Source organism: Ruditapes philippinarum, unplaced genomic scaffold (genome assembly GCF_026571515.1).
Source record: "Ruditapes philippinarum isolate M1 unplaced genomic scaffold, ASM2657151v2 ctg922_1_1_1_1, whole genome shotgun sequence".
In the NCBI taxonomy this organism is placed as follows: Eukaryota; Metazoa; Mollusca; class Bivalvia; order Venerida; family Veneridae; genus Ruditapes; species Ruditapes philippinarum.
Window position 1 is genome coordinate 81,935 of NW_026854367.1, and position 15,376 is coordinate 97,310.

The 15,376-nt window shown below is 30.8% G+C and overlaps 1 protein-coding gene across 2 annotated transcripts in view; it reads left to right on the forward strand.

The window, feature by feature from the left end:
* The window catches only part of LOC132739982 (leucine-rich repeat-containing G-protein coupled receptor 4-like), a 90,823-nt gene that overhangs the window by 63,142 nt on the left and 12,305 nt on the right, over positions 1-15,376 (forward strand). The window contains exon 1 of one of the 2 annotated variants that reach the window (XM_060727834.1): positions 12,711-12,901. The exons of the other annotated variant lie outside the window; for it this stretch is intronic. The gene's annotated coding sequence lies outside the window, so the exon portion shown is untranslated. Of the gene's footprint in view, positions 1-12,710; positions 12,902-15,376 lie in introns of those variants that run through there. 2 annotated transcript variants of the gene reach the window in all.

Below are 15,376 nucleotides of genomic sequence, written 5' to 3' on the forward strand. Positions count from 1 at the left end.
AACTAAAGTCCGAGATCGAAAGGTAGATTTGAACAATGATAATAGATGTAGTTCTTAAAAAGTCGGCATTTTGTGTAAGGTTTTTTCTTCCTTTATTGTCACAACAAAATCATGACACTTTTGTGTAAACGCTATATGTAGTGGAAAATGTCTTTTCTAAGTGATAATACATCCAATATTATATGTCTTTAAATGAGAATGGCTTTAAACATATCATAGTTAGAATATATTAAATATTTCTTGTCTAAGAAAGAAAAACAACAAAATATTTTACAGTTAAAATTTTCATATATCTAAAATGGTCAATTGCTTATCATAGGAGCAACTTGCAAAGCATGGTTAGTTTTCAACTTTTTTATAAGAATCTATAAAAACATTATACAATTACAGTGGTTATGTATTTAAATGGATCGCAACGAATATGTATTGATGTACGTGAATATAAGATAGCGATAACAATGCAGGAATAAGTGAAAGGTTGTAAAGAGGGCAACCTGGAAGAGATGAAAATCATCAACAGAAAAAGCAGACATTCTGTAAAATAAGGATCGTATTTTATGATAAGTAGAAACAATATGCTTACGATATAAAACAGTGCAAATTAATTGAGACGTACTTAGACAGTGCTGTAACAGAAAGAGTTGACTATAAAACAAAACAAAAATAAAGACGTGAGACATAAATCAGAGGTTTGAAGTAAAAACATAAAGAGTGAGTCAGAGATATGAAATGAAGAAATCAGAAAAAATTGAAGACTGATGGAGGGTTAAGGTTATTTATATACGAAGAACTATTTGACAATTAAGTCATAACCAATTACCTGTAATAAAAGTATCACTTCCTGTAAGCATTGCACACGTGTGTTGTTGTTGGTTTGGGTTTCTTTTTGTTGTTTATGCTAATTATCTGCAAGGTTTTTAATTAGCATCATCCAAAGATGCATAACGCACCACAATGACTAATTCATCTTCAGTAGAAATAGACTTAACTTTTCTTTTTCTATAAGGAACATTATTTGCTGATGAAAGAATTGTTTGTTTGTTGGGGTTTTTTTGCAGCTAAAGAGTTCAACGATTGCTAGTTCTGTTATGTACGTGTTTTGTAACATAGCACAAGCATCATTCCAGACACAAATATATAATTGCAACTGATGTTCACTCTATGAAATATGGTCCAGTCTTGCATATGAAAAACATAACATCATCAATATGACGGATGTGTCGATATCTATAGACTTTAGGTATAATCTAAAGAATAAAACAAGAAAAGACAATAATTGTCATTTGAAAATTGTTCCTATGCTTAGATTGTATATCTAAAGTCGGATATATACCTGATAAATGAAATAATACATCTACGAACTTACCTGGTTATTGTAATTCAAACAAAGACAGTATTTTATGTTACATTTTCCTGGTACTTAGTCTCTTCATTAACATGTTGTAAAACGTATCACTTGTTGTTAAGCTGACTTGAAATAATTACATCATAAAAGCTAAATGATTTTATTCAGCGGATAGCCTTCTTAACAGGTAAAACAAACTTGCTATGTATGTTATAACAGCGTGTTGTATTTTTCACATCAGTTCCTGGTTTAGCTGTTAGTGTGCACGATCACAATTCATGTTTAACTTAATGCTATGCTAAAGGCATTACAAATACCTCAGAAAATTCTAATCAAACTGTAATTCATTTTTATATTTATAAGAACGTAATTCATATAATTCAAACATTATATTACCTATCACCATTAATTGTATAATCAGCTGAACTGCTTACATTCATTGTTTAAAAAGTGTCAACGTGATGAACACGTGATAGGCCTTTATTCTTAAAGCCAACGAGATAATCTATAAAGGTCACAAAGACTGTAATATTTGACGAACTATTGCTTACCATCTTCCAGACAATTATTATCTAAATAATGAGTCACGCTATTCTGGCTTTTAGCATTAAGATAAAACAAACAAACAAATGTTTACAATCTTGAGATAATCCAACAAGTGTGGTTATTCGAAATAAACAATTAAAATAGGTGTGTTCCTAGAACATTTTGATGAATTTTGCGCCTCCAATTAGAAAGAGAATTTAAAGGCTGTGTCAGTATAAGCCACCATAACACAACTTATGAAATAATTGTTCGTGAGTTGGCTTTTTTCTTCGAGTTCAAAAACGGAACCTGTGGAATTACGGAATACAATTGCAATTATTAAAGAGATCTTAGATATTCAAAATTGGCAAACTAAAATGAATTCAAACAGTATTTCAATTATGTTGGAGTCATCATTTCAGTACGTAGGCTGGGAATCCGTAAAAGGAAATTGATCGTAATGAAGAACTCTTGATATATAGAAGGTTGCTATGTACGATTGTAAAAGTTTTAGGGGAATAATTCTGAAAACATAATGGATTTCCAAAGTGCTGTACTTAAATATACATAAAACACTCTTGATTATGCATTTTGAGTCTCGTTATTCGGTCGTTAAATGTGCAATGTACATACATAACTGCAAGAAACGGTCCTTGAAAAATACTTGTTTGTAAAGAATAAGCCTTCAAATCTTTATTGAATGCAAAGTTAAGATAACATAAAGTAGATGATTTTGATACTACGTATTTGACGACTTAACTGATTATATTCATATTTTTATGAAAGTAAGCGTAATAATATTATCACTTACATGAATAAAGCCGTTTATATTGTATTATCACCCTACAAATAAAAAAAGACTGGTTTGTCAAAAACCGATTTTCACAAGTGCACAGAAATGAAGAAAATTGTGTGCTTACTACTATATTATTTGATTTTAACTGAAATACCTTGTCAAATATGATTCGCTTCTAGATCACTACATAGTAGTATATTTGTTAACACAACTTCTTGTACGCGTTTGCCCTTGATACAATAAGTACATCCATTTTGTGTCTTCAGTGGAAATTTAATTATGCAATTTGGAATTTGCCAATTCAAAACATTAAGCCAATTCAATGGCTAATATAAAAGTTTTATTTCACACCATATAAAATTGATAATCTATAATCATATATTAAATACCAAATAATGTTACTTATTCAACATAATATACATGTATAAATTAGTTTACTTAAACTTAGACTTCTGTGCTATTTGTTTCAGCTGATGAAGTTTTCGTTCAACAAAATCAGTTTATGTCTATTTGATATACGTTGTAATATATTTGATAAACCGAGCCTAGAACTATATTCTGACATGGTAAATATCGCAAACATCAGCTACGGTACATTCATTTTACAGCAAATGATATGATATTGATATTGCAATTATAACATTTCATTTTATGATATCTTTAATTAAGTGACTGTTGAATTAGAATTTTGGCAAATTAAATGATGGCTTATCATCTTGGATTTGACTTGTGGAATAGCAGTTAGAAAATGTTATTTAAGAAAACATTTAATCTATAATTAAAACACCAGACATGAGTTATAATTATCAGGGAAAGATAAATGTAAATTCTTTCGCTTAAAAATCAAATAAATATAATTATGTGCTATAATTAAGTAGCATACGAGCCATCCGAGGTAAGATTGTTAAATAATGAACACTGCCAAATATCCCTGGCATTACTATTGAAAAAAGAAATTATCATGTATCTAAATTGATTATAAGCACAATCAAATGAAATGTTCGTGTTTTAATTTCTTGTCTTTTTTAATAAATAGAGAATCAAATGAAATGTTCGTGTTTTAATTTCTTATCTTTTTTAATAAATAGAGGATATTGAATAAGTGTAGTTTAATACTAAATTTATTGAACGAGTTGAATAAAATCATATTATGCGAACCTTTCTTTTTTCTTTTTTTATAATAAATGTTATTTCATGTAAGAAAAATGACAGTTCTAGAAATATCATCGTTATGTCATTTAGAACCCCTGTCACACTAGGGCGGCGTTCTCGCGGCGTCCAAAGAAATTTCAGAACGCCGAGGTGAGCGCAGTAGGATCGCAAACAGCGCCGCAGCATCGCCATAGCATCGCAGTGGCATCGCAAAAAAACACCGTCACTCGGCGTTCTGAAAAGAGCGCTGTGGGATCGCAGTAAAGACGCTGTAGCAACTCAGTAACATATCCTACAACACAACAGGAGCGCCGTGAAAGTGCAAAAGGATCGCCGAATGAACTCAGTGGTTAGCCACGACGCTTGTACGGAGATTGTGTGGCGTCTCCACCTCGCTTATACTGCGTGTGTACGGCGCTTGCACGGAGCTTTATTTTTTTTCTAAAACGCCCTTACTGCGACTCTTCGGCACTGTCATGGCGACCGTTGCGCACTCAAGGTGATTCTACTGCGTTCATCTGAAATTGCAGAATACGGAACAGTTCTCGTAGAATCTCTACTTAAGACGATCCTGGAATTAAGAGCAACCTTTTATTTTGACCAAATTTTAAAAGAACGGAATTTTCTGTTCTTAAAGTAAATTGTAACATGATCCACTAAAAAGACCACCCCATTTATCCACTTTTAAGACCATCCGTTTCAGTCCCAATTCATTGTTTTATCCCAATTCATTGTTTTATTAATCTAACCCCACTATTGAGACTACTGATATTCCAGTCAATACCTATTCAGATAACAAGAGTTTTTTGTTATTCATCTGCTTGAATTCTCTAAAGCATGACACTTGAAACAATGTGTTAAAACTGTTATGATTTGAATATTGTATAAAGGGGAGAAAATAAACTTCAAATTGGTTTAATGTTACTTTCTGCACATTTTTTGTGAAGAATTATTTTCTTAATTAATAAGTGAATTATGTACATGAAACAAGACCTATGAAAATTTAATTTATACATTAAATATCTTCAGATTAATGTTCTAATTAGGATTAAATATTATAACATCAATTATAGTAAAATTTAAAGGTTAAAATATTGTTTGTTTGTTTGTTTGTTTCATTTACGCCTTTTCCCAACAGTATTTCATATAGGCGGGTAGTTTCCTAACCATCGTTCCTGGAGACTTACACCAGTACTAGACTACCTTCCTCCGTGCTAAACTACCAAAGCATCTCCCGGGGATCGAGCCCATGCCAGAGAGGTAACTGGATTAGAAGTAATCGACTCTAACCCATCGACCACGGTATATTATAGTAATATTTTAAGGTTATAATGTAATTGTTTCATAATACATAATAAATCAAATAGAGTGCTCATGAAATATATATGTCTTTATAATTATATCCTTAATTAAGACCACCAGCAATCAAGACCACTTTAGTCCAGTCCCTTTGATGGTCTTAATTGAGCGTTTTCACGTGTTTGCAAGGTAATGTACATTTAACCATTGATAATGAACGGCAGCAAGCTGGAGTTTTGCTTGCTTGCATGCAGGTGCAGCAGGTACCCGACTATTCAGAATGAGTAATCGCTGGTCTATGAACACGATTTCAGTTCAGTGTGAGCGCCGCAACAGCGCCGTATGAGCTCTGTGAAAGCGCATTGGAAGCGCAAAGAACGCACTGAAAGCGCAGTCTGAACGTAGACAATCGCCAACTAAAACGCCGTAATAACGCATTGCAACGCCTTGGAAGCTCCGAAGCAACGCCATGATTGCCGTGAGGACGCATTGAAGGCGCCGTGAAGTCTCCATGTCATCAAAAATATCAGATTTTTCTTGCGATCTCGCGGCGCTTTGTTCAATTTAACAACGCCGTGCAAACGCAAAAGAAACGCAGTCTAGTGTGACTAGTGTGACAGGGCCTTTACATAACATCATATATTAATAAATTATAATTACATATTAGGAAAAAAAAAAGATTTTAATGAGCTCTTGTTTTGCCATCCTCATATTAGATAATATGAAATATTGATTTAATGTAATCGTAATGACCCAATAGAAAATATAAATGAAATAACTATTTGCACTTCGTTATTTATTTATTGTTCAATATTATTACATGTTCTTACTAATGTAGTCGCATTGTAAATTAAACAAAATCTATGTCTATTTTCTGTTACAAAATATTACAGATGAATCATAATGTGTTATTCTACGGCATAGTTCAAATTCTTTCAATATAGAATTTAATACTATGTGAGTAAGGTTTTTGTATTTTATAGTGTAAATTATATATAAAATCAAATGTTCTCGTCATGAAATTTAATGTATCACTCCATGAATTCATTCAGTGTCCAAACAGGAAAAAAACTCTTTAAAATGTTAAAACCTTGACGCAGAAATAAATGGCACATAATGTCATTTCATTACACAAAGCTGAAGTATTGACTGAATAACTAAAAACAATTTTTGCAACAGCCAGAAAAAATATTATCTTGAACAAAAATGATTGCTATATGAATTGATTGAATTTTGAACAATGACAAAAACAAATATGTGTATGATAATAATACAATCTTATAAGAACTGATGCAGGAAGATAGGGATAAAATTATCAAGTCAGATTAACTGTCTCTCACTGCTTCTAACTTTACATGTACCACAGATAAATAATCTTTCCTAGATATACAATACTTTGATGAGGCATAAAACTTCAACTTAACAACAGATCCGAAAAATATAATAAATAACTTCTGTTAGTTTTGCTTGTAAATTGAGCATATGTTTCCGCCATAGACAGGTGTAGGACAAGTTAAATGGATGGAGCTGTCGGATTGTAATGCGGCCGTATGATATATTTTATCTATATATTCCTACCTATTTTTGCTAATTATCTGCAGTTTTTTCACAAACACGATTGATATATGCATTACAAAACACAATGATCAATTCTGCTTTGGTACAAATGAACTGAGCTTTGAAATAGCGATTCTTGTCTGCAATAAGTATATCATTATGTAATTACCGGTTTATCATGCAATTTTCCACTACAAAGTAGAACAATTGCTCGGCGTTCAAAAATATCGATGATAAATTATGTGCATGTGCCAAAAAATATTTTAGATTCCTTTCATAACACACACAATGTTAAATGTAACTAACAGAATTTTATTATTCATTGCGCCTTGAAAAAATAACCCCAAAATATAATTATGAGTAGAAACAACTTTATTAAGTTTTGATGTTGATTCTTTGTACAAATAAGCTTCGTACATTCAAACTGAGTGTATATGATGTTTCCTTGTAAATCATCTACCACACCGACTTTCAACTTAAAAATCTTTCGCCGTAAAAACGATATTGTGAATAATCTGTAGAAATCGAACTTGTTATAAGTAATCGACATTATGTTATGTCTAGAGCGCTAGTAAGAATCACGCCTTATAATAGGATTCTGTCATCAGTATGTCTGTAGAGGAACAAAATGTGCCAATAAATTTGTATATCCAAGATACAATAAAATAGCATTGGAACACTTTGAACGGTACAAGTTATGACCATTTTCATGACACAATGTGTTATTGTTGATAAATGCCTGATCCCTTTCATTGAAATTATATCAAATGCTGATAATCTAGGTTTTCTTAATAAAGGTAATGTTATATGTTGTTAAATATAATTTTTAAAAATATTTGAGAAAGCAGAAATTGAATTTTTTAAACGAATAAAAGATGGTGTCTGGTAACTTATTAAATACAATTTTATACTACCGTTTTGAGAGAGCTTTGAACAAGCGTGGCGTGGTTACGCTAGGGTACCGGTACTTTTTGGAAGCACTGTGTACAATGAAGCAGCACAATCTAGAATCTTATGAACGCGAAATCCATATGTGAATATATATTTTTTTTCTTCAGTCAATAATCAGAGAATAAATATATGCAAGAGTCACCAACACATCTGGAATGATCTCGATTTAAGAATGAAATGTTGCATATTCATCATATCTAAGGAGCATAATCATTTATACCTACTCATAGACAGTACATCGCAATTAAAAACAAACATTCAGAACGAAATATACATGTATGGGATTAGCGTTTAAAATAAATATCTATAATGCCATCTTTCTAAGTATTAAACCAAGAACTTTTAGATTAATGCAGCCATTAAATATAAATGAGAATTTATTGGAATCTAATGTTAAAATAATAGCATACCATGAGAAATCTCGGGAAATCAGACATTACTACAATCATTTTGATCCCAAAATCTGTCTTTATTGATTGAGAACATAAACGTTCATTTGTGCTCAGACCTTGGACATATAAAGTAATAATTCTATGTTACAGATTAGTATTTGTGATACATTGACCCGGTATTGGTCAGCTAGTATTAGCTCAGCCGATAAGCCTCACCTAAATTCAACTAGTAACTTCACTTTAGTATCATTAGTAAAAGGATTTAGAAACCGAGAGCTGCGTTGTTTAATCTCTCAACCCATGCTATCCAGCAGCTTTATTATAGCAGAAAATACATTTACCCTGAGATATACGTATGCTTTCTGTAATCAAAGAACTCAGATTAAAAGTCAGATTTTAACTCAGGTCTTAAAAGTCGGCGACTTTTTATTTTGTTTTCTCTTCCTTGAATCTGGTTGTAACATATTTTGTGGCATGGCTATATTTTCCTAATAATGTCTTTTTTCAGATTTTTACCACAAGTCCAATATATGGATATCTTTAATTATTAATGGATTTAAACATATCATATTTAAGAATATATAAAAAAAATCTTTTCTTGGAAGGAAAACCAGATGTTATAATACTGTTCAAGTTTGAAATGTATTTAGCTGAATTGCTTATGACAAAAACAGCTTTCAATGCACGATTATCTTTTTCTAAGAACCTCCAAATACAGAGCTGTGTTTTTGTATGGATTGTAATGTATATTGAAAAACAAGAATATTTGATAGAAATGCAGGAAAAGAATGGGCAATGTAAGGTTCCATGACAATGAAAAGAAGGAAATAAAACAACAGAAAAAAGACAAACATGCACATGTACCGTAGAATAAGTATTGTATTTTATGGTAAGTGGAGACAATATGCTTACGATATAAAGCGGTGCGAATAGATTGAGACGCACTCAGACAGTGCTGAAACCGAAAGTGTTGAATATTTTTAAATAATAAATAAAAAAATAAAGGCGTATGGCGTGTGTTTAAGCGTGAATCAGAAATATGAAATAAAGAAATGCAAAATGTTGAAAGAATAAAGAAAGAACAAAAAAGCAGAACTTTGTACCAATTAAGTCATATACAATTATTTAAAATTTAAAATGCATGTATCTTTAGCAATGCACATGTATTATTTTATCTGCTGGAACCACGTTTTAGTTTCGAACATTCATAAACAGTTTTTTATCTTTAAACGTACCCACAAAACCCTTCCCAGCAGAATCATACATTATTGTTCTGCCATTAAGCTTAAGTAATTTGGACAAAATGAAACACGCCGAGAAAGATGAATTCGTTTATTTCATATATACGACCTTATGGTGCACGTTTTGTAACATATGTGAATATATACTGTAAATGTTTCACCGCCGCTCCTATTACATCGTCTAACACCTGGCTTGTATATCTTAACATAGCTTCTGCATTTAGTGCACCTGCTACATGTTAAGATTCTGCAGCAGTTTAGAAAGTATGATTGCACAATTAATCACATTTGCCTCTTCTTCACTTAAAATATATCAAAGAGGATTTATGTTTAAAACACGTAGTAGAGTGTCTGCTTAACAATTGATGCTGTATATAAAGTTTTATAGTTGCGTAAATTATTAACGCAAAATAAATAAGATTAACGATTTATCATGCAGTTGCACCAATTGTTTTCTTTTTTAAAAAATGCTTTGAGAAGGAAAAATCTATTCAACAAATGCGGTTCAAGAAAGAATTTTGTGCATTTAGATTCTACTTTATTTGAGTGTTGTAATATTTTCCTGGTTCTACGGAATCATGAATTCAATTCTTTATAATGTTGAGGATTGAATACCGCAAAAGCCGGTGCTAGCGGGCGAGAGAAATGTTGAATTTACCATTATCTCGCACACTCAATAAGCCAAGTGTGCAATGTTAACAAAGTTTGGTTTTCATAATTCTCGACCAATCTTCTCTTTTCAGAAATTCAAAGTTCTCGTAATCATATAATACAGGAAGGTATTTTAAAACTAATGTGCATTATGTTATTTGGATTGTTGTGGATACACATAATAAAGGGACGCTTTAAGCTACGGCGTAAAATTACATCATTCCTTAAATTACAAGCAAGTAGAAAAAAAAGAATTCTTAAGTTTTTCAATTTGTTGACATCTTTCATATTTTTTTTTTGCTACCTAATCAATTTGATCTAGTGTCATTAATGTTAAGCAAAATAAGAACTTTCATATATGTTCAATACACGCTGAGCAATAATCTACAATTTTTTTAATGGCAAGCAAAAGTTTTTCCCCAAGTGTACTGTATGTGACAGGCTGAATTTTGTAAAGTTATAAATGTGAAATACAACCTGGGAAACGAACTAATACCCGTTTAATATGTAATTACGGTGTTACAGTCAATTACCTATTTAACGATAGCATTTTCAATTGCGTGCTTTCTAGCATGTAGTCGTCTACGGCTATTTCTGTGGTTCTAATGTTGACTATCAACGATGATTGATAAAGAAAGTTTTATTGAGAAATTGATTATCAGAGTACAGAAAATATTCAGTAATGGTAAATATATATAATTATATTTAATGAATGTTCAAAAAGATAAGTTCGAAATACTTGAACTACGTTGAGATTGCAATTCCGTGCAAAAAGTCAATTATAGATTTCGGCAAGTTCAGCCGTTTACTATTTTTAATAAGCGTCCTTGCCCTCTTGCATTGTATAAGTCATTGAGTTCATATGCAAATGTCCAAAGTTTCCTTTATTGGTTTGTAGACTTAACTGTAAATTATACATGTATTCCAGTTTAAAACAGTTTTTCCCCATTTGCAGACATGTCGGTTAAAAAAAAATACAACAAGTGCAAGACAATATTTAATATTTAACTTTTAATAAAAAAAAGTTTTAAAAACTTAATGTTCGATTTTATGTCAGAGACAACAGGAAAAGCCCATTGGTTTTTTAAAATCGATTATTGTCTAGAAACTTAAGCTAACAATGAAATTTATGAGTTAATAACGCAATAGAATGTAAAAGTACAGTCATTATACTTCAGTGATGTAAGAATTATGCACTTACAGACTATTAGCTTGAGTATTGGATACTTGTTCTGCATTTGTTTGAGTGAAAGACCCCCCATACAGGAATTTCTACAAAAAAATTCCTTTTAACTTAAAATAAATAAGAAAAAATTCTTTGCAGTTGATATAGGCAAAATGTTCGCCAGAATTGTAGCGTATGCATGAGCTACATATCACCATAGTTTTAATGGGTTTTCAAAAAAAGCATAAAAGAACAGCTTTCACTACAGTTTAACCGTAGATTAAATCAGCTCTTTGAAAATCCATAGCTACATGAATGTGTTTGATAGGTATGCTTAAAACTAACGTGATAAGAGTGAGCTTATACATTCTTTATATCAATGACTTTTTAATATGAAGTTGTATGCTACCTAGGATGCTTTGAAAAAAACAGCCCATTTATATATCGACTCTGTGCTTCGGTTAATTTATGATATAATAATAACATTTAGCGGAAGTTGTATATTGTTTGGCAGAACTAGTATTATGTCTAGAAAAAGTTTGCTAATTGTCAGATTTTAGTAAAAAAAATTATTTCATTGTTAAATAATTTCGATGTGTAACAATATGAGTTTATTATAGAAATTAGAAATGCAATAAACTTATAATCATATAAAGAAAAGTGGGTGTGACATCCAGAATTATCTACATATGCAACGGCCTTTCCCTGATAAAATGATCAGAGTTTTTGGCCATAACACAATGTTACGCGGATAAAATACATGTACTTGAAACGCCAACTAATGCTCTATATAAATTATTAATTTTGAATTTAGTAAATGAAAGAAAAACGGTATGGAAAAACGTCAGTGGAGCAGTCATACGAGGACTAACGCAAATAAAAAGCTAAAATGAAAATGAAAAGTGTTGAAGAAGTTGATGTGCGTATGGATGGTGTTAACTAAATAGCACTTTTCTATTAGATTAACTTGCAAATTTTCGGAATGTGTATTGTGGCTTTATTAGTTTTTTTTCCATGATATACCAATAGTTGTTAAAATGATATCTGAATGTAGTTAAAATTAGCCATCTTAACTTCCCATGCAGATTAAAATTGGAAAAAAAGATTTAATATAAAGGAGTCTTCTTTATTCCAAAATTTCTTCTTTTTTTAACAACGTTCTGGGGGACATAACGAAAATCCCATTTTCTGCTGTCTTCTTTTTTCTGGTTAATTTTTAAGTACCAGTAATCCATAATAGCTCGTGGAAAAACATATATTCTTGTAAATGGCAGAATTTAGGCTAATTTAATCACCATCATGGTATCATAACGAAAAATCCCATTTTTTCTGCTTTGATTTTTTCTTTGCTAATTTTTCAAGTACTAATAGCTCGTGGAAAAAATATATTCTTCCATGGCAGAATTGTAGGTTATTTTAATCACCATCATGGTATCATAACAAAAATCCCATTTTTCCGCTCTGATTTTCCTTGCTAATTTTTTTAAGTACCAATAATCCTTAATAGCTCGTGGAAAAAATATATTTTTGCAAATGGCAGAATTGTAGGTTATTTTAATCAGCATCACCGTATCTCATACCTTACGGAAGCAGTTGAACGCAGCACGCAAGACGTATTTAACAACATGAAGTTCTTCACTGATACGCCTTGTAGCCCAGCATGCATGCTTCTCACAAGTATTTTAACACAGCTTCATATTCCTCTGCTACCATTCAATATTGGCGTTTTACTTAGGGGAATTTCTTCTTCATTGAAACATTCTTTGTGCTTTGTATTATTATTTTACATTTCAACTGGATACTGCGCATGGTGAAAAGGCCTTACAGGTACTTTTTGTATAATAGTGGAAAAAAATAATATATATTCGAATACATGAATAATAATGATTTTCATAGATTTTTGTCTTAATGTGATAATATACATTCTCTTATTATTAATTTCTTTATTTATCTGTACATTATTAATAAAATATGTATAGATTATTATAGGAAATAATGTATTGTTTATGCTGTGAAGACTCATCTTATATACATTTTATAATTATAAAAGAGTTATAGTTGAATTGAAGTACATGTAGATTCAAACATTGTGAAACATTGTGCATTGGTTAGCATATATAAAAATTAGAAACTTTTTATATTAGCCGATAAAATGAAATAAAGTTTTGTTGTTTTTTTAATTATTGTAATCGGTTGAAACTTTTTTTGGTTTTTAAAAGATTACTTTATATAATACATGTAGGAAATTAAATTCATATGACAATGTCTCATCACTGTTTAATGTTAAATGATATGGGTTTTGTATGAATTCACGGATACAAATCTAAATACATTATCCTGTAACATAGAATTAAGTGGAGAGAAAAATTAATAGAAGTTTCTCTTCCTTTTGCATGCTTTTCTTTGAATGTATAATTTGATTTGTGTTAGTATTGTATGTGTTTAATAGTATATATCTGGAAAATAATAATGTTTAAACTAGCTTAAACTTTGCGTTTATAAATATAAAATTAAGTATAGTCATATACAATTATTACGTTAACTTTAGTAGAATATACTTCAATAAATGTTTAAAGTATGACTGTAACTATACTTATATCGTTATAACTATTAGATGATATTGTCTGATGGGGAATTACGCATTATTAGATTAGTAAAATAAAAATGTGAAGACTGGCACAACTGCTTGAAATATCATATAATATTTTCTAATACAGCACATCGATGGTAGATAGCTAAAAATATAAGATAGAGTATTTTATCAAAAGATTTGAGATATGCCGGAAAATCATTATCTTTTTTGTTTTGACAAGAAACAGAGTCAGTGCAGTATTGTTTATTTTGTCTTGCCAATTACCGCTTTTCAAACTAAGCAGCTTGGATAATTTACTGTAGCCAGTTTTGTTTTTGTTCACATATACTTAGGTATAATCTATTTTTGAATTTCAAAAAAGAAACTATCAAGATTGAACGATGCATTTGAATTTTGAAGAGAAAAAATGTCATAATTATCTTAATATTTCATGATTTAAGTTTTCCCATAATCCATGCAAGCGTCTGAATTCCTACCATTAGTCGATCATTTCCCCATAACTGAATAAATAATCTTCCATTTGCCTTGTGATGTTCAGACTGTTTCTCATTGTTGTATAACATTGTCTGCACCAGAGAGGAATAGCCCATGGCATTATTAGAATATCTATCTCGCATGACATAGAACACGGGGGACTATAAAGTACATCATATTCCCATTATTCTCAGACGTCTGTATATACAATATATTCATTACCCATTGATCCGGCGCGTATCAATACATCAAAATCTCTAAAACAGCTAGTGTCTAGTAATCTATTCATGTCCTTCAGACAGCCCTATAATACAGTCAATTTTAGTGTATGACATAACAGAGGAGAATTGGAATAAAATAGTAATTTGTGTTTTAACAGAAATTGAATGCATCACTTTTACTGCATTAATGCATTATAAATGGTCAAAGCGTAGACAGTGTTCATGCTTACGATATATGTGGTCATTTATTACAATATTTATGACTATAACTGTTTATCCAAATATTTGCAATCAGTTGTTTGCTATTTTAAAACGTGGTCGGATTTATTTGATTCACAACTTCATGTATTAGATTCATCTGATTAAAAGTCAATCACGCAATAAGACGATTTTGAAGAAGAAAAAACAACAATCCATTTTGAACTAAGTATAATAATGAATGGTTTACATAATGCTAACAAAGAAGTGTGCGTAAACAAGTTAAACAAATTACAGAATAATTAACAATGCTATATGTTTATATTCGTGAATTCTCTAGAATACCCACGTCTTACCGCGAACTGAAATTTGGATATAATCATTGGAGATCTTAATCATCTAATGTTCTTTGTGAATTTTCTGCATACTGATTTCTATAATGGATTTTACATTTGTTCTCGTTGACTCTCTACTGGATGGATATACATATTGATATATTGATGTTTGAAAGGCACTTTTCACATGATAAAAGGAAAAGATCTATACAAATAATGCACCTTATCACATGCCGTCAAATAAAGAATTGAGATAAACAACTCATAACAAATACAAAAGAAACAGAAAATCGTTTAATTTAGTATCTTTTTAATCAATTATTCACCCTAAAACATCAAAATTTCATCTGAAAGGCAGCTGTGTCCTCTATTTGCACTAATGCACAATTATGATAACATTTGACTGAATAATCGTGCTTACATTTAAATATATTTTTGTTGCTTTTTGCAATATTCTTGCAATTTTATGTTAGTCAAGATA